Raw genomic sequence first — 22,306 nt, 5'->3', positions numbered from 1 at the left:
TTTTCATTCCTTAACTGTGCTTCTTGTATTTGCTGTAACAAGCTTGGCTTTACAAGCAACTCAGCCAAAATTTCCCCATCTTGTGCTAAAGACAACCGAGCATTTAGTGCTCTTAAAGCCATTATTGACTTCCAGCTCAGTGCGTCAGCCACTACATTTGTCTTCTTCGGATGGTAGTTGATCACATAGTCATAATCTTTAAGGAATTCAATCCATCTCCTCTGTCTCAGATTGAGTTCCTTTTGGGTTGACAAATACTTCAGACTCTTGTGATCCGCATATATGTAGCATTTCTCACCATATAGGTAATGCCTCCATATCTTCAATGCAAATATTATTGCCTCCAATTCCAGATCATGAGTTGAGTAGTTCTTTTCATGTGGCTTTAGCTGTCTGGAAGCATAGGCAACTACTTTCCCTTCCTACATTAGAACACACCCAAGCCCATTGTGAGAGGCGTCAGTGTAGATCACATAGTCTTTCTCTGACTCTGGCTGTGTCAACACTGGAGCTTTTGTAAGCATAGCCTTCAGTTTCTCAAAACTGGTTTGACATTTATCATTCCAATTAAACTTTGCATTCTTATATAGTAACTTAGTTAGTGGGGCTGCTATAAGGGAAAATCCCTTCACAAATCTATTGTAGTATCCAGCTAACCCCAAAAAGCTTCTGACCTCTATTACATTTCTAGGAGTCTTCCATTCAATTATTTCTTCAATCTTCTTTGGATCTACCCTGATCCCATCCACTGACACAATGTGTCCAAGGAAGGATACCTCATCCAACCAGAAGTCACACTTGGACAACTTGGCATATAACTGCTTTTCCCGCAATGTCTGTAATACTACTCTCAGGTGTTCATCATGCTCCTCCCGGTTCTTAGAATACACCAAGATATCATCTATAAAGACCACAATAAACTGATCTAAGTAGGGATGAAAGATGTAGTTCATTAGGTCCATAAAAGCTGCTGGTGCATTTGTCAGCCCAAATGGCATCACTAGAAGCTCATAGTGTCCATACGGGGTCCTGAAAGCAGTCTTAGGAATATCTGTCTCCTTCACTCTCAATTGGTATGGCTGATTTGAGATCTATCTTAGAGAATACTCCAGCTCTCCTCAGTTGATCAAACAGATCATCTACCTGAGGTAAAGGCTATTTGTTTTTCACAGTCACCCTATTCAACTATCAATAGTCTATATAAAGCCATAGTGTACCGTCTTTCTTCTTTACAAATAGCACCCTTGCTCCCCAGGGCGACACACTAGGGCGTATGAAACCCTTATCTAGTAGCTCCTGTAACTGAACTTTCAACTCTCTCAGTTCAGTGGATGCCATCCTATATGGAGCAATGGAAATCAGTGCAGCACCCGACATAGCCTCTATAGCAAACTCCACTTCTCTATCAGGTGGCAAATCTGGCAACTCTTTCGAAAACACATCCGAAAATTTACTTACTGTAGGGATCTCCTGTATGCTTGGGATAGTCTTCCTGGTGTCAACCACATGTGCTAAGAAAGCCTCACAGCCCTTTTTTTATCATTCTTCTGGCTGCTGTGGCTGATATGATAGTAGAAAGACAACTTGTTCCTTCACCCACAACTGAAATCTCATCCCCTTCTACTGTTTGTAGTGACATCCTCTTTAGCTAACAATATACCATTTCCTGATGACGTTATAACCAATCCATTCCCAATATCACATCAAACTCATGGAATAGTAGCTCAATCAAGTTAGCTGGAAACTCATAACACTGTATCCTCAGACGATAACCCTTTTAGATCTTTTTCACCATAACACTATAGCCTAAAGGGTTTGTGACTTGTATGTCCTCCTTTAACTCCTCTACTTGTACCCCTCTACCAATAGGTGGGGCAATGCACACATAAGAATCGGTGGAGCCAGGATCAATTAATGCACATACAGAGAGATCATAAAGTAAGAAAGTACCCCTTATGACATCAGCTGGCTCTGGCTTATCTTGAACTCTCATAGCATAGGCACGAGGTGCTACTCTAGTCTCCTACCTCTGAACTGTCTCTGCAGTAGGCCTCTATGATGTACCAGCTGTATCAGGCCTCGCAGGTCTTCTACCTCTCTGTGCTACTGAGGCAGACCTCTCCATCTAGGGTGGAGCAGTGGGTACACTAGCATTCCTCTATAGACAATCCTTCAGGAAGTGAACCGTAGACTCACATCTGAAACATCCACCAGTCAACAATCTGCACTCTCCTCTGTGGGGTCTGCCACAATGTGTACAAGCGAGTGGTGGGGCTGATCCCCATGTAGCTGAACCCAGAGAACTACCCACTGATGCACCAGATTGTCCTCCTCCTCTCCTTGGGGCAAATCGGGATCTCTGCTTCTTATCTCGACCATGAGTCTGACTCTGAGACTCTTTGGGACTCTTACTATCCATGTCTACTGAATTAGACTGACCTGATCCAGAACCACTCTTATGTTGCCTATCCTTTCTAGACTGCTCTTCATTTCTAACTCCCTCCACATCAAGGGCTGATGCTACCAACATAGAAAAATCTGTGAAGTGGTGAGATGTCACTATCAACCTGATGTTATCATTTAGTCCGTCCTCAAACTTTCTGCATTTATCAGTTTCTGTGGGCATCAACTCCAATGCATATCCGCCTAGTCTCATGAATTCCTGCTCATATTTGGAGACTGTAAGCTGCCTTTGTCTCAGTGCCAGGAATTCTCTCCTTCTGGCCTCCAAGTACACATGGTTGATGTATTTCTTTCTGAATTCAGCCAGAAAGAACTCCCAGGTAATTTGTGCAGGCTGTACCACTCTCGATACTGTCACCCACCATCTATATGCATCCTCCTGTAGCAGTGACAGAGCACACTCCAACTGCTGCTCTAGGGTGCAGTGCAACTGCTGCAATACCCTCTCTGTCCTCTCCAGCTAATACTCTGCTGTGGCTGGATCATCCTCCTTCTTACCCCTAAAGTCAACTGCCCCATACTTCCACAGTCTCTTTAGTGGGGATCTGTGCACATGTTGCGGTTGTGGGGGCAGTAGTGGTTGTACTTGTCACACCTTACCCCTCTGTAAGGCATAACAAGATCCCGTAGAATACCTAATGAACTACTGAACTTCACCTACCGATAACTCATTAAGTACCCTACAAGGGATTTTAAAACCATTTTCTTACTTTTTAGAAGTGGTGAGCATTTTCTTACATTTAATAGTAGTTTAAAAACTAGTTCAAATTTTTGCCCATTTTATTTTTACGTAAATTTTTAGAAAATTTTTGGCAGAGTGCTGTCTGTATTTTAAGAAAATAGTTCTTCAAAAACCTGTAAAAACACTTCCAATAATTCTTTTTCATTAAACTCACTACTACCTCATCACAATTCAATTGTCATAAAAAATAATACTCAATAATTCCATTCATTTCATTAAAGTAAAAATAATTTACATTCATCAACCAAACTTTACATTAGCAAAACCAAAATAATATTATTACAAACTCTATACAACTGCTCATGACCAGTTATTACATATACATTCATTTACGTACATCAAATTAAATATTACAATCAGGGTATAAAATATACCTGACAAAACTTCAGGGATGTGGCTCCAAATCCTCAGCAGCTCACTTTGCTGCTCCTTTAGTCTCTATATCTGTGATAGCAATAACAGCCATTGCTGAGTACTATGACTCAGTGGTTCACAACATACTAAAATAACATTTATGCATAATTCAAATCACATTTATTCAAATACAGTACTGAAAATGAAAGATAGATACAAAGCATGATTTATAAACTTTTAGTCCAAACAATTTCATTTAAGAAGTCTTAAAACGAATTTCATAAAAACACACAGTTATATCATGCCATTCGAAACAATATTCATCTCAATAGCAGGAGGGTTATTTGTAATCACAAGGCTAGCTAGCTCAAATATATGGATATCCATTCAAATTTCTTCTTCTACTGGCACACACCTCAATACTTCAGCCAGAGAAGGAATCAAAATTCGAAACTAATTTCCCCCACTAGTCATGCTAGTGAGGCATTCAAATATATGGTCATGACACTGTGGTTTCAAAACTATCTTAACAATTTATCAAACATTTATTGCCATTTTAAACACATACAAGTAAACTTTCAACAACTTAAGTCAAAAGCATAATAAACATTTCAATACAATTAAGTCACAATTTAATATCACAATTCATTCAAAACAATTTGTAGAAGAAAATTTATAGAAATTCTATGTTGTGCACAAACCTTATATGAGTCACCTCTTGGCCTTGACTCAATACTTCGGATTCTTTCCCAGTATTCTTTCAACTGAAACATACAATTTTATAGTATTTCAGTACCATAATTTGTCATAAATCTAAAAATAAATTCAAATCTATTTATACCTAGCTTTAATATGCTAAACTTGATATTCATTAAAATTTACACTTCGGGTTACTATTTACGATACTATTCAAGCTAATTTATTGACTTTCTAATGCTTAATAGGTATGAGAATTTCAATTTCACCCATATACCACATTTTGGTTACCTAATTTGTTGGTTTTGGTTGTTTTCTCAAACTTTAAGTCTCTTAGGCACAAATTTCAAATTTTTAGTTTTGGTGTTCAGTTTTGCACTGTTCTATTGGTCATGTTGCTATGATAATTCGGCTAAGTTTTCTTCATAGAAGTTGTTCCTTATTGTCTTAACTTTATTTCCCTTTTTAAATAACACCATTTGGAGTTTTGTAGCCCAAGTTATAGCCATTTGAACATGGCTGGCCGGATTTGGTATTACCCAGAATTCTGGATTATGGTAGTTTTTATACATTGATTTCAGGTGGTGTTTCAAACAGGTTATGGTCAAAATTTGGGTTTGTTTTCTTCATGAAAGTTGTAGGGTTATGTCTCAGCTTTCTATCGGTATAAAATTCAGGTCATTTGGACCTTCCTAGACCAAGTTATGGTCATTTACGTAACTACTGTTCATTTGGTCATTTTTGTACAGGTCAGTTTGCTCAATTCCGGATTTGGCCTAATTGTTCACTAAGTTATGGTCACTTTCTGGGCATTATTCCTAAATGAAAAATATGCCATTTTGTGTCTAGTTTCATTCCCAATTAGCCTTACATCAATTGGGTTAGTAAATTTTTAGTTTTGGTCCCTGAAAGGGACCTAGGTCAAGCTACCTGTAGATTGACCTTCACCAATCTGAATTTAAACTTGTTTCCAACAATTCATACACACTACAAATGGTCACAATTGACCATTTCTCAACTCAAATAAGGTCAATAACATCATTTGGCCAATTGTCAAATTTTTCTTCAATTTTTCACATGTTCAAAACTCTAGCTACATCTAAAGTTCCATCTAATGCATTTCAAAGTGTACATGCATGATCTACACACCTAATTCACCTCAAATAACCATTCAACACCATTAAACTCATTCATATCAAACCCTAACCCTAGCTGGATGAATTTCATGTTTGGTCCTCCAGCAAATATTTTTGTTTGATTTTAAGTTGATTTCTAGTTTAATTAAGATACAAACACAACAAATAAACTAAGATTTCCAAATTCAATTACTTACCTTAAGTGAGCAGAATTTGTGACCTCAATTCTTCACTTTTTTTTATCTTTCTTGTTCCTAAAATCTCTATCCAAACCAAATAGCAAGACTTTACTTAAGGGAAATATAAAATTAATGGCAAATTTTAGGAGCAAGGAAGCTTTGAAAGTGAGCTTCAATGGTGGAAGTAGGAAAAAATGAGAGAGAGAGAGTGTTGACGGGTGAATGAAGAAGAAAGGAAATAATTTTGTTTCTTTTAAATTTTTAACTTTATTAATACATAATTATCCCACAAAATTCAATTTTTAAATATTAGATTTATTGCATCATACTTATGTCATGCATGATGTAAATAAACTTTTTCTTTTCTTTCTTTTTCTTTTTTATTTATTTTTCCATTAATTCTTTAATTTAATTCTTGATCCCGAAATTTTCTTTTCTCCAATTTTATTGGACAGTTAGGTCAGAAGTCAGCTCTAGGGTTGAATTGACTAAATTGCCCCTTGCTGGTTCAATCTAGTTTGCTAGTTATTCTAGATTTCTTCCGGATCTCTAACCTAATTATTTAACCTGCTTAACAATTCTTTTTCATGATTTTCTCTTTTCCACTATGTTCGTAATGGTCCTAAGGACTGCAGCGTCATATTTTATGATTCGAAATTTGAGTTTAGACTGACCTCGCAGTCATTCCCGAGAAGGTCACCCATCGCTGTGACTCCCGGCTCATTTAAATTTTTGTGTTCTGTTTTTCTTCTTTATACTTAACTATTTGGCAATTACTAATTATTTATTTTCAGGGCTTAACTAGGTGTCTTAGATGTGGTTCTAATTTTCTTAATTTTTTGGACTGACACTGATCACCGGAATAGTGAAATATACCAGGCTATATAAATAGGGGTGTTTCAATTCTCTCCGCCCCCCTCTTAAAATAAATTTTGTCTCGAAATTTTACCTGGTAATTAGTCTCTGAACAGCTATGGGTGTTGTTTCCTCATGTCCTCCTCTTGTTCCCAAGTAGTCTCCGAGCCCGAATGATGGGTCCACAACACTTTTACTAATGGTATTTGCTTATTCTGTAGCTGCTTTACCTCATAAGCCAGAATCTCTATGGGTTCTTCCTCATATGTGAGGTTTGGATTCACTTCAGTCTCTTCTACTAGTAGTACATGAGATGGGTCAGATCTATAGCTCCTCAACATAGACACATGGAAGACATTGTGTATCTTCTCCAACTCTGGAGGTAGTGCTAAATGATACGCCAAAGGACCCACTCTTTTCAGAACCTCATATGGCCTAATAAAACGAGGACTCAGTTTTCCCTTTCTGTCGAATCTCATAATTCTCTTCCAATGAGAAACCTTGAGAAATACTTTCTCACCCACAGCATATTCAATATCCCTTCTCTTCATATCATTATAGGACTTCTGACAGTTTGATGCAGCTTTGAGTTGATCTCTAACCAATCTGATTTTCTCTTCAGTTTGCTCAATAATTTCTGGCCCAATCATCTTTCTTTCACCCACGTCATCCCAACACAATGGGGTTTTACATTTTTTGCCATACAAAGCTTTATATGGAGGCATTCCAATGCTTGATTGGTAGCTGTTGTTATAAGCAAACTTAGTCAAAGGCAAGTGTGTGTCCCAACTGCCCTCAAACTCAATCACACAAGCCCGTAGCATGTCCTCCAAGAATTGAATTACCCTCTCGGACTGGCCATCTATTTGTGGGTGGAATGCCGTGCTAAAGTTCAATCTAGTTCCTAAGGCTCTCTGAAGACTACCCCAGAATTTAAAAGTGAACCTAGGATCTCTGTCAGATACAATGGATATTGGCACTCTATGCAGTCTTACTATCTCATCAATGTACAACTTCGCCAATCTTTCTAAACTGTAGTCCATCCGAACTGGCAGAAAATGAGCAAACTTGGTTAGTCTGTCAATAATAACCCATACTGCATCGTGACTCTTTTGTGTCCTCGAAAGTCCCGTCACAAAATCCATAGTTATTCTCTCCCATTTCCATTCAGGTACTGGTAGTGGATGTAACAAACTAGCTAGTACTTGATGCTCTGCCTTCACTTGCTAATAAGTTAGGCATTTAGAAACAAATTCTGCTACATTTTTTTTCATACCCATCCACCAGTAGTGCTCTTTCAGCCCTCTATATATTTTTGTGCCACCAGGGTGTATAGCAAAAGGAGACTCATGTGCTTCCTTCAAAATGATCTGTCTTAATTCAACGTCGTTAGGAATGTACATTCTGCCCTGGTGTAGCAATAGGCCGTCATCTCTCACTAAGAATTCAAGTTTCTTGCCTTGCCAGACTTCTTCTAACAGCTTCTGATACTTCTGATCATTCTGAGCAGCCATTCTAATCTGATCAATCAACATTGGCTGTACATGCCATGCAACTACTATCTGCCCCTCATCATTAATCTCTAAGCTGGCATGCAATACTCTCAACTCATGTACAATGGACAAAGGAGAAACCCATAGAATTGCCATAGTCTTGCGACTTAAGGCGTCAGCTACCACATTAGCTTTCCCTGGCTGATAGTCTATCAGACAATCATAGTCTTTTATCAACTCTAACCATCTCCTCTGTCTCAAATTCAACTCCTTCTGAGTGCCTAGATACTTCAAACTCTTATGATCTATATAGATATAGCACTTCTCCATATACAAATAGTGTTTCCAGATCTTAAGAGCAAACACAATAGCTGCAAGCTCCAAGTAATGTGTCGGATAATTCCTCTCATGCGGTTTCAGCTAGCGTGATGCATAGACAATGATTTTTTGTTCTTGCATCAGTACACAGCCTAACCCATTGTGAGAAGTGTCACTATAAACAATATACTCTTTACCCGGGGTAGGTAAAGTAAGGACTGGAGCTTCAGTCAAATACCTCTTCAACTCATCAAAGCTTTACTGGCATTTATCCGTCCACTGAAATTTCACATCTTTTTGAAGTAGCTTAGTCAATGGAGATGCCAACATGGAGAAGCCTTTCACCAATCGGCGGTAGTATCCAGCTAAACCCAGAAAACTGCAAATCTCTATGATATTTTTGGGTGGTCTCCAACTAAGGACATCTTCTATCTTACTTGGATCTACCTTGATACCTTCTATCGATACTACATGCCCCAAGAAGGATATTTCCTTCAGCCAAAATTCCTACTTCGATAATTTGGTGTATAACTGTTTCTCCCTCAAAGTCTGCAGTACAATCCGTAGATGTCTATCATTCTCTCCTGCACTCCTCGAATAGACTAATATATCATCAATGAATACCACAACAAACTGGACGAGGTATGGTCTAAAGATAGTGTTCATTAGATCCATAAAAGTAACCGGAGCATTAGTTAACCCAAAAGGCATGACTAAGAACTCATAATGACCATAGCGGGTTCTAAAGGCAGTTTTAGGAATACTCTGCTCTTGTACTTTTATCTGATAGTAACTTGATCTCAGATCAATTTTGGAGAACACAACCGTACCCCTCAACTGATCAAACAAGTCATCAATGCGGGGCAATGGGTATCTGTTCTTTACTGTCATCTTATTCAACTGTCGATAGTCAATACAAAACCGGAGAGTGCCATCTTTCTTCTTTACAAATAACACTGGCGCTCCCCAAGGTGACACACTAGGGCAGATAAAGCCCTTGTCAAGCAGCTCTTGCAACTAAACTTTCAAGTCTTTCAATTCTGCTGGTGCCATTCTATATGGTGTTATAGAGATTGGATACACACCAGGCATAACATTAATCTCAAACTGCACTTCTCTTTCTAGAGGTAATCCTAGCAATTCATCAGGAAACACATCCAGAAAGTCACATGCTGTAGGGATGTCCCTCAGTGCTGGACTCCCCACTTGGGTGTCTATCACATGTGCCAAGTATGCTTCACACCCCTTTCTGATCATCCTTCTGGCTAGTGTAGCCAAAATGATGTTTGATGACAATAACTGCCTCTCCCCATGTATTACCACATCACCATACAGAGGGAGACTAAAAGTAACTGTCTTCAGTCTACAGTCAATCATGGCATGATGCCTGGCTAACCAATCCATGCCTAAGATGATATCATACTCTCTAAAGGGCATTTCAATCAAATCTGACAGAAAAGTGTATCCTTGGATCATCAAAGGACAATCTCTATATATTTGGTTGACCCAGACCTCTTGTCCTAACGGACTAGTTACTAGCACTTCAAAATCCATTTTGGCACACGGAACAGCAAGGAAACTAACTGTAACACCCTCCCCGTAGCAACTCCGTACATTCTACTATTCCGGTGACCGGTGTCGGTCCGGACAGCTAGAACGTCCGGAAAAATATTTAAACTAAAGTTGGGAATCATAATTAACTCAAATATTAATAAGAAAAATTTAGTAAAAATTTTTGAAATAAAATACAACCAAGTTAAACAAGCCGGTGCCTAAGCGATGGGTAACCAGAGTGAAGTTGCGGTTCTCGCAACGAGGAGCCCTAGACCTGGGGAAAAATTCATAAAATAATTTTTGGGACTCCAAAGAAGGGTCATTGAGGTTCCTATGGCATTAGAATGCCAAGAAAATATTTAGAAAATTTTTTCAATCGGTACAGACAATTTTGACCCGTTAAGCCAAACGGAGGGCATTTTGGTCATTTCGCCTTCAGAGGCGATTTTTGGCCGACTTGTCCAGTTGAGTAAATAATTATTATGATCTAAAATATGAATAAATATTGCTAAAAATTAAATTGAAAATGAGTAGAGAAGAGAAGAAAAGAAAATGAAAGAAAATGCTAATTATGACATCATATGATGTCATTTAAATTTCCTCCACCAATCACAATTTGTTAAACTTATTAAAAGAGATAAAAGAGACCAAAAATATGAAAAACCAATCTGCATCTTCAACCTTGGGCAGCCTAAAAAACGTTGAGAGAGAGAGAGAGAGAAGAGGTTCCACCATTAAAGCTCCTTTAAGCTTCATTTCTCTCTTGTTTCCACTACTAAACCCTAACCCCTTTCATTAAACCTTGACCATATCACTTGGGGAAGCTTTTGGTAGCAAAGAAGAAGAAGGAAAGTGAAGTTTTAGCTTGAAGAAATCTGCCCTACAAGAGGTTAAAGTGAGGTTAGTGCTATCCTTTCACTCTCACTCCTTTAATCCTTGTTAAAGCATCATTTTAAGTTAAGAAATTGTAAGAGTTTGAAGTAAGTTATATGTGTTAGGGCATCTTTAATTTTTGGCAGCCCTAAGGAAGGATGAGGTTGATTGTTTTAATGAATTTAGAATGGATAGAAATGATGTTTAAGGTATGAATATGCATGGATGTTGAATTAGTGTGCTAATTGAGGTTTATGGATAATTTAAATTGGACATTAGGGTTTTGAGAAGTGAAACTTGGATTTAGCTTATGGAATTGTGAAAGAACATTATAAGGGTCAATTAGTGACCATTTTAGGTATGTTGACTATGAATTGGACTGAAAAATAGTATAGCCAAGTGAATGTGTAGGCTGCCTTGTTAGTGCAGCAGAGGGACTAAAAATTCAGTCCACTTGCACAGCCATAACTTTGGCTGTGTAGGTCCAATTGATGTTTGGCCAATTGGACATGAAACTAGGCTTATAATTACACATTTTTGCTGAAGAAACCATGCCCAAAAGACCAAAGCAAGAGGACCAAAACTTAGCCCCAATCCGGATCCCCTGCAACAGCACCTGCAGAAATGACCAAATGAACAGTAAGCCCTAACTCACTGTAGATTTGGTCAATTGACCTGAAATTTTTACAGCAACAAGTTAAGACATAGACAAACAACTTTCATGAAGAAACCTATCCCAAATTATGACCAGAACCTAACCCAAATGGCAGTCACAGCTACTGTTCAAACCTGCAACTCTGCAGATTTTCATTTGAGCAGCAATGTTTGGAGGACTATAACTCTCTCTAGAAAACTCGGATTTAGGCGATTCTTGAACCGATGGAAACCTAAGGCATAGTAGAACATTTCATATGAAGAAAGTTAGACCAAATTATGAACTTAACTTGATCAAATTACTGACCAAAGTTGGACCAAAAATCTGCCAGACCCAAAATCTCAGCATGAACAGTGCACGTGAACAGTAAACTTATTTGGGCCATAACTTGACCTACAAAACTCCAAATGGAGTGATTCAAAAAAAGGAAATTCAACTAGACAAAATAAAGAACAACTTTCATGTTTTACATTTCTTCAAATTCCAACAGTAACAGTGTCTAATGGAACAGTGAAGTTGACTCACCAGAACTGAAAATTCTGCTTGTTTTGGTTTAAACTTAGAAATGGTATTAACACTTAATGCCAACAAGTTTTGAATGCCAAATGTGGTATATTGGGAGTGTCAAAGTCAATGTACATATTTTCTATCCAAAAGTCAACATTTTTGTTGACCAATGAGGTGAATAGTGACACCAAAACCAAAAATTGGCAATTTTGCCAAAATGACCTAAGCTTTGAGAAAGTGACCAAAACCAACAAGTTTTAAATGCAAAATGTGGTACATTGGGAGTGTTAAAACCAATGCACCTATGATCTATGCAAAAGTCAACTTTTTGTTGACTATTGAAGTGAATAGTGATATAAAAACTTGAAATTCAAAAATTGAAGAATTCAAAAGTATCAAATGCCCTAGTAGGCCTAATGTGATTGGTTTGGATAGGTTGGCATGCCAATAGGGTTTTGATAGCAGTACTGCGTATGATGTATGGCTTCATTGCCATTCTCAGGATGTGATAGCCTATGGCTATACCGATTATGATGTTTTACTTGGCTTTATGCCTTATTGCTTATATGGCTTATTAGCCATTCTGCTTGCACACCGAGACACATTGTGACCGATGGTGTGACGCCCGAGGTACTGTGTACCGTGCTAGTTTACCCGTTTATCCAGTCCGGTCAATTTGTATAGGTTACTTGGGCATGGAAAAGTATAACTGTAATTGAACTGATTGTTAAAGAAAATACGAAAATTAAATATCAGAAATGATTACGATAAAATACAAAGAAACTCAAGATCATGAAGAAAATAAATAAACAAAATGCATGAAGAAGTTAATATCATAAAACGTAATTAGCCCTCGACTAAACATTAAGTTGGTAATTATTCAGTTCTTATGAACAGAATGGCTAAGAAATTATGATTTTTATTTGCATATTATTTCTTTCTATTTTATTATTTGCACCACTAAGCTTTATGCTTAGCGCGTCACTTTTGCAACGCGTAGGTACTGAAGATTTGGACAGAGGGCCCAGTAGACCACAGATTCGGTAAGGCAGCCACGATTCTGCATAGTGTCCGTGTCACCTCACCGTCTACAGTGCATTGGTAGGACACTAGGCTTCATTTCGGTATTTTGTAATTGATTTTTATTTTCCTTTGCGTAAATGAAACTTATGTAATGTATTTTGATTTTCATGTAAATAATGCAAAATTGTGTTTGTAAATGGAAAAGTGAATATTGATCTGTGACTGTTACATGACTATCAAATGTGATGAATGATTGAGAAACGAATGGTTGAAAAATATTGAGATTTTGATATTGGAGTTTGTGAATAGATGAATATGATTATTAGAAGTGTTTTTCACAGGTTCCGAAGAACTGTTTTCTCCATTTTTAGCCGGTACTCCGCCGGATTTTCTTTAAAATTTTCGGAACCTCAAATAAATTACAATTTCAATAAATGAATTATATTTCACAAGTTATATTCAGAACTACGATAAAAAAATGAATTAAGATAAAATAGAGTGCTCCGGCACACTGAGTGGCATAACTTGCTCGGCTACACTGTAGTCGGGTAAGGGGTGTCACACTAACTATGCTAGCACTAACATATGAGTGGGTTGAACCCAGATCAAACAGTACAAATACATCTTGATCAGAGATAGAGAATGTACCGGCTACAACATCGGAAGTCTCAGCCTCTTCCCGCTGTCTCATCGTATAAACCCTGGCTGGAGCACTCCCTTGTGCTGACTGGCTAACAGTACCATGACTGCCAGAAACATTGCCTCTACCTCTGGTAGCAAGACTCTGAATAGATCCCTTAGCAGTAGTAGGAGTTGGCCCAAATCTAGGGGCATTGGTGCAGTCTTTAATAAGATGGCCCTTGCCTTCACAGTTAAAGCAAGCTCCTGTTGCCCAATAGCATTCTCCCCCATGAATCTTGCCACATGTCTCACAGGGGCGGGGAGTATATGAACCCCTGGTCGACAGCTGACTAGATCTAGGGGGTCTCTGTCCAGATAATCTGCCCCTTCCAAACCTTCCACCTCTACCTCTACTTGGTCCCCCAAATTTTCTTTTCTTTCCAGATGTACCACTAGAACTTTGCTCTACTGATTTTTCCCCTTTATCTTGTTAGTAGTATGCCCTAGAGCATATCATTTAGTATGTATCTTGTACATAATTTTATTAATAAAAGGCATTTCCACTTTTCCGTTTACATAATATATTTATGTGTAATAGAAAAGGTCCATTGATATTTTGTTAGAAATATTATTCTTAAGTTGTTAAGAATATGAGTGACAATATTTCTAGCACAAAGTATCATAAATAGGTTCACAATCGAGGATACTTCATAATAAGGACATGACTTATCCAGAAAGATTGTATTCATGTTTGTTCCCAAGTTATTTATATGAGATATAAATAAGATGGAATGGTGAGTCTCATGCCATATAACAAACATGATAGGCACTTATAAATGATAAGTAGGCCGAACCAGTGACACTTATGACAAGCACATGGAGTTTACTCTTATCAATGTTTTGTCATAAATCATATCAGTGCATATAATCTTTAGACCTGAGATAGCACATTTATCTTGTATATAGGTAGTTTGAGTTTGATACTGCTTTTCATACTTGTACTATGTATGGGTATATGGGCATGTGTTGGCTCCTGCTAGTTATATATGGAGGTAGGTGTTGATCAAGATGGAATCTGTTCCTCTAAGTAAATAGAGATAAAATCCTATGTTCATTTAATTGTTCTTGATGTTTCAAGTTCCTGGCCAGGACAGATAGATTTATTCATAAAAGAGTTTCTGATGAGAAAATCTTTTTAATCAAGAACTAGAATTAAAAGAGAACATAATATTCATAGCAAATGGAGTTTGACATAAACCATGACTCCAGCTTGAGTTGGGATTTTGTAACAGAGAGATTCTAGTGCATGGTAACATATGATTATAGGTTCATTTAAGGTAAATCTTATTACTAATTGGGTGGCCATGGCATGCTATGCTAGGTGTTAACCATGGTCTATGAGGTTCATAAAATGATTTAGAGAAATCATTTATGGTAAGAAAGAGTTCTGATGATATTAAGAGTTGATATCATGTCTCATTGCCAATTAGTGATGAGCCTAGTAAGTCACACACATACACAAGTTATCACCTATTTAAATATGATTTAATTAATTAATTAAAGAGTTTAATTGATTAATTAAATAGGTTTGGTTTGCAATTAAATTGCAAAGTCCCTAGCATGACTTGAAACTAAATCTAGATTATTGGATGTGTAGTATAAATTAAATTTATATTTAAAGTGTTTAAATATGAATTTAATTGATGAGAAATTAATTAATAGAGATTAATTAATTAATTTATATTTGATATAAATTAATTAGAAGAAGAAAATAATTATTTTGGGTTAAGAACTCAAAATTAAGACACAGAGGCATTTTGGTCATTTCATTAAATTGTGACACGTGGCACCATGAGATGGTGACACATGGGATTACACATAAGCTTGCCAAATGTTTTTTTAATCATGTAAGATGATTAAAATCAAGATTAAATATAGGTTTGACACTTGGCACAATGTGATTGGGTCACTTAAACCTAGAGCTAATCAAAAGGTGACATGTGGCTAGGGTTTAATGTGTTAACCTAGCTATTTAAGTGTGGTTATGAAAAGAAAAATAACCAGCAGCCTCTCCTCTCATTTGTCACGCCACTTTGAGCCTCTCCAGCTATTTCTCTTCATCTCTCATCAATTCAAAGAGATTAGCCATCAATCTCTTGAATTAAGAACACTAGAAATTGTTTCTAGTGTCCTGTTTACATCTCTAATCTCTTAAAAGGCAGAACTTGAATTTCTAATTAATAGAAAAAGCTTTAGAGGCTGTTCAAGGGCTGCCATAGGTGTTCTTGGTGTGGACAAGCTAGAGGGACAACATTTGGTGTCCTGAAGACGAATCTCAAAGGCGCAGACACGCTGCAGTGCATCAAGAGGTTAGTGTAATCGTTCTTGATTTAATCTAGGGTTCTAAAATTAATCTGATTAATTTTAAAATCTTAAATGGCAAATACAGATCCAAAAACATATTAAAAGAGTTTTAGTATGTTGTTTATCATTGAAATCAAATAGATAAAAATAAATCTTGCATGGTGCATGTGACCCTAGGCAAAATTTTTTTGAATTCAATGGTATAATCTTGTGTTTTTCACGCTTCCGTTCCTTCAATTGGTATCAGAGCCACTATATTTGCCATTTAGATTGTTGATTATATGATTTAATTGTGTGATTTGATCATGAGATGATTGATTCATTGCTGGTTGGATCAAGAGGTGTGGCGGCACACATGGTGAAGCCACCATTGGTATGCAACAATGGTTTCATGGGTGGTTCAAGGTTTGGCTTTTAATTCTGCAATTGTTGTATGATCTAAGGCCTATTCTTTGACTAATTAAAGTGTTTAATTAGTAGTTTTAATCACACAATTAAATTATGATTCAAATCAGAATTTTAAAAATTGTTTGAATGTGATTCAAATCTGAATTTTAAAAGTTGTTTGAATGTGATTCAAATCTGAATTTTTAAAGTTGTTTGAATCATATTTAAATCTGATTTTTAAAATTGATTCAATAAAATTCAGATCTGATTTTTAAAAAAATATTTGAATGTGATTCAAATCTGATTTTTTAAAAAATGTTTGAATGTGATTCAAATATGAATTTTTGAAGTTGTTTGAATGTGATTCAAATCTGAATTTTTAAATTTGTTTGAATGAGATTCAAATCTGAATTTTTAAATTTATTTGAATCATATTCAAATCTGGATTTTTAAGTTGAATATGAGATATTCAATTTAATTTAAGTATGTATGTTTTATTTAATTGTTAAATAGTGATATGCATGATGGATGATCATGGTCTATAAAAGACCAATGTGATTGGATTTATTTCTTTTATGTTTCTTTGGGATTGTAAATTAATTAATTAATTTTAATTTATTTTGGGCATGTATTATTAAGTTTGTAATATTTTTGGGTTGTAATTTCATTTATTTAAGTTCTTGTAAATTCGCCTTGGTATGCCAAGGATTACTATGTAATATTGGATTGCAAGAAGTTCAAGGAGGTCAAGAGCATTGGTGGGACTAGTGGGAGGAATTCAATATCAAGTGTTGATTATGTACTCCTTCAGCAACTCTTGTAAAATGAATGAATGAAATGCACCTAGGAATGCCCTGATTCAATTCTTGGTGGCTCAGAATTGAATCCCTTAGAAAGTCCATAATCATACCATATTTACTGCTTATCCATGAATGCATGAGATGTATGGGAATGTATGCAATTATATGATATATGCATGCTAAATGGATAATGTGCAAAGTGAGACCTTAATAGTAATAAGGATGGCTATAAAATCTTCCAAACAAATGATTAAGTTGGAAATGCTATAATTAAAGTAATTATAACATAAGCCCTCCATTGGGGCAATTATTTTAAGAAATTTTAAATAGTTGCATGAGATGCAATTAATTTAAGAGATTTTCTTAAGAATAATTGTTAAGCATGAGATGTTGTAAATATGTAAATGGTTTGGTGGCTAATATTGGATGTACCTGAGGACATTAAAATTATTTGCATAATTACTGACTCAATGGGATCAACTTAACTAATGCAAGATAAGTCAATAATGGATGTACCTGAGATTTTGAGCATTAGGGGCTAGGTAAAGGATTGAACCTCACATGAGATGTGATGGGCAAGGAGTTGCTCACTTATAGTTTATTGTAATTCCAATAATGGATGTACCTGAGGATGATCAATAGAATTATAAGAATTCAATCACCCACTTGAAATCCATCCAACTAGGATTTCCGTTTTCTACTCTGGAAGTGTAGGATTCGCTAAGTTAGTGGGAGGACCAATTTGATTAAAAGACCATAATAATTTTGGTTAATTACATGATACATTTACTAATTAATCTGGTTATTTTCTCAGCTTAATTTTCCGATAAAAATGAGCACAAAACAACCACCACCATCCAATATCCTTGCAAGCATACTTGATCACAACAGGTTGACAGGACCTAATCTGTCTGATTGGCTAAGAAATTTGAAACTTGTCCTGAACCTTGAACATATAGGATATGTTCTAGATTCAAATGTTCCTGATCCCTTACCTCCAGAGGCCACACAAGAGGAACATGAAACTTTGGACAAGTGGAAGGAGCATGATATGAGAGCTAAGTGTTACATGCTTACTTCCATGAGTAATGAGTTACAGAAGCAACATGAGAACATGCAGAGTGCGAGTGAGATCCTCCTTCACCTACAAGAGTTGTATGGTGAGTACAGCAGGAATGCTAGGTATGAGATATCTAGACAGCTATTCCGTATGAGGATGTCTGAGGGACAGAATGTTGGGGATCATATCCATAAGATGATTCAGCTGATTGAGCAGTTGGAACATCTTGACTTCAACATGGATTTCCAACTACAAACGGATTTGATCCTTCAGTCCCTTCCTGAGTCTTTTGGGAATTTTGTGACAAATTTCCATATGACTAAACAGGAATGCACCTTAGCTGGTTTACTCAACATGCTGGTTATTACCCAAAAGAATATGCTGTGCAATAAAGGAAAAGAGGTAGCTTTGTTGCATCTTCTTCACTGGAAAGTCCAACAAGAAGAAGGGCAATAAGAAAAAGAAACCTCAGATTCCTGGTCCTTCCAAGAAAATAGCTAAACAGAAAAGGAAGACTAAAGCTGATGGAGGCAAAGGAAAGTGTTTCCATTGCCAAAAGGATGGGCACTGGAAAAGGAACTGCCCAGACTATCTTGCTTCTCTGAAGGACAAGAAGGATACACCTTCGGAAGGTATGTCCATATCTTGTTTTTTAGATTCTGATGATACTCATAGTTCATCTACAGCTTGGGTTTTAGATATCGTGCGCTTCTCACATTTTTAATGATATGCAGGAACTAGCAAACAAGAGTACTTATGCGTTCTCAAGATATTAGAGTCCTGATTGGCAATGGCTTAATTGTTGAAGCTTTACCCATAGGATCTAAATCTTTTTACATGTTTGGACATGTTTTGTGTTTGGATAATATTTTATATGTACCTGATGCTTTTAAGAACATCATTTCTATATCTAGTTTGACTAGAAATGGCTATGGATTTCAATTCACAGATGATGTTTGTAATATTTATTTTGGAAATAAATATGTTGGTTCGGGTTATATGAATGATGGTCTTTATTATTTGGATAATAATGACAAACACAAATTGAATGCAAGTGATCTAAAAGAATACAATGCCATGGTGAAAACCAACTCAAGTTCAAAATATATTTGGCACTTAAGGTTATGTCATGTTGCAGAAGATAGGATTGCAAAATTGGAGAAAATGGGGATTCTATCCTCATTGGGCTCTGAGCCTACTCCAACTTGTGAATCTTGCCTTCAAGTCAAAATGACTAGATCACCCTTTGTTGGACAAGGGCTAAGAGCTGAAAATATTTTGGAATTAATACATAGTGATGTATGTGGTCCGTTTAAAGAAATGGCTAGAGGGGGCTTTCATTATTTTATTACCTTTACTGATGATAAATCAAGGTTTGGGTATTTATATTTGATGAAATACAAACATGAATCCTTTGAAAAGTTTAAGGAATTTAAATCTGAAGTAGAAAATCAAACAGGAAAAAGTATTAAAGCTCTTCGATCAGATCGTGGAGGTGAATATTTGAGTACTGAATTTGATGAATACTTGAGAGAGCATGGCATTGTTTCTCAGCTGACTCCTCCAGGAACGCCACAACTGAATGGTGTACACGAAGGAGAAATCGTACTTATTGGATATGGTACGTAGTATGATGAGCTATCCGATATGCCAATCTTCTTTTGGGGATTTGCATTAGAATCACTTTGTATATTCGAATAGGATTCCATCAAATCGTTTCTTCCACACCTTATGAGATATGGCATGGAAGAAAACCAAGTCTAAAGCATGTTAAGATTTGGGGTTGTCCAGCTTATATCAAAAAGCTGAACACTGATAAATTGGAGACCAGATCAGAAAAAGGTCGATTTGTTGGATATCCAAAAGATAGTTTTGGATATTATTTTTATTTGCCTACTTCACAAAAGGTTGTGATAAGTAGAGATGCCACATTTCTTGAACAACAGTTTGTTCAAGAAGGAGGCAAAGGAAGGCAAATAGAGTTAGAATTGGAGAATTCTGACCAACCAACAGATCAGATGGATATAAATCCATCTAGTCAACCTATACCCATTGATGAAACATCTACACTGCTCCTCGTAGAACAACTGTGGTATCTCACCCACTGTGAGATATGGTTTTCTTCATGAAGAAGAACAAGAGTTGTCTACTCATGAAGAAGTAGATCATGGAGATGATCCACTTACCTATGAAGAAGCTATATCAGATATAGACTCTTCAAAATGGATTGATGCTATGAAATCCGAGATTGATTCCATGTATAAGAATCAAGTTTGGGATCTTGTTGACCCACCTGAAGGTATTGTACCTATAGGGAACAAATGGGTTTTCAAGAAGAAAATTGGTTCTGATGGAAAGGTAGAGACCTATAAGGCAAGGCTAGTAGCGAAAGGGTTTCGCCAAAGGCAAGGAATAGACTATGAGGAGACTTTCTCGCCAGTTGCCATGCTTAAATCAATTAGGATTTTATTAGCAATAGCTGCATACTATGATTATGAGATGTGGCAGATGGATGTCAAAACAGCTTTTCTCAATGGATACATTGAAGAAAACATTTTCATGGAACAACCTAAGGGATTTGAATCCCAAGATGGTTCCAAGGTATGCAAGCTAAAGCGATCCATTTATGGGTTGAAACAAGCTTCGAGGAGTTGGAACATCCGTTTTGATGAAGCTATTAAATCCTTTGGTTTTATAAAAAATGAGGATGAGCCATGTGTATATAAGAAGGTTAGTGACAGAGCTATCACTTTCCTTGTCTTATATGTGGATGACATACTGTTGATAGGTAATGACACAGGTATGTTGACAACTATAAAGGTATGGTTGTCAAATACATTCTCCATGAAAGACTTAGGGGAGGCAACCTATATTCTTGGGATTCGCATCTATAGAGATAAAGCGAAAAGAATAATAGGTTTATCCCAAAGTCTATACTTGGAAAAGGTGTTAAAGAGGTTTAACATGCTTGATTCCAAGAGAGGATCATACTAATGAGACATGGTATCCATCTTTCTAAAGAGATGTCTCCAAAGACACCAAGAAAGAGATAAGATGGCAGGATTCCATATGCTTCGCTTATTGGAAGTTTAATGTATGCAATGTTGTGTACTAGGCCGATATCGCATATGTCGTTAGTTTGACTAGCGGTATCAATCCAATCCAGTTTAGAACATCGATAGCAGTCAAGAATATCCTTAAGTACTTGAGAAGAACTAAGGATTTATTCTTGATTTATGGAGGTGGAGACTTGCAATTAGATGGTTATACTGATTCTGACTTCCAATCAGATATCGATGATAGAAAGTCAACCTCTGGATATGTGTTCATTTGTAATGGAGGTGCAGTCAGTTGGAAGAGTTCCAAACAGAGTACGACTGCAGATTCCACCATCGAGGTCGAGTATATTGTCGCATCGATGTCGCAAAAGAAGCTATTTGGATAAAGAAGTTCGTGATGTAACTTACAAGAGTTCCTTCCATTGAGTCGCCAGCCCACTACATCGTGACAATAATGGAGCAGTCATACAGGCTAAGGAACCAAGGTCTCACCAAAAATCCAAACACATAGAAAGGCGCTACCACATTATCAGAGAAATAGTTGGGCGAGGCGATGTCGCCATGCAGAAAATAGCATCAGCTGAAAATCCAGCTGATCCATTCACTAAGCCTATGTCATAGACTCAGTTAGACCGACATCTTGAGAAGATAGGTCTAAGATATTGTAATGAATGGCTCTAGTGCTAGTGGGAGATTGTTAGTAGTATGCCCTAGAGCATATCATTTAGTATGTATCTTGTACATAAATTTATTAATAAAAGGCATTTCCACTTTTCCGTTTACATAATATATTTATGTGTAATAGAAAAAGTCCATTGATATTTTGTTAGAAATATTATTCTTAAGTTGTTAAGAATATGAGTGACAATATTTCTAGCACAAAGTATCATAAATAGGTTCACAATCGAGGATACTTCATAATAAGGACATGACTTATCCAAAAAGATTGTATTCATATTTGTTCCCAAGTTATTTATATGAGATATAAATAAGATGGAATGGTGAGTCTCATGCCATATAACAAACATGATAGGCACTTATACATGATAAGTAGGCCGAACCGGTGACACTTATGACAAGCACATGGAGTTTACTCTTGTCAATGTTTTGTCATAAATCATATCGATGCATATAATCTTTAGACTGAGATAGCACAGCTTATCTTGT

This window comes from Hevea brasiliensis, chromosome 8, assembly GCF_030052815.1.
Source record: "Hevea brasiliensis isolate MT/VB/25A 57/8 chromosome 8, ASM3005281v1, whole genome shotgun sequence".
Lineage (NCBI taxonomy): Eukaryota > Viridiplantae > Streptophyta > Magnoliopsida > Malpighiales > Euphorbiaceae > Hevea > Hevea brasiliensis.
Note: the sequence above shows the minus strand (reverse complement) of the source record.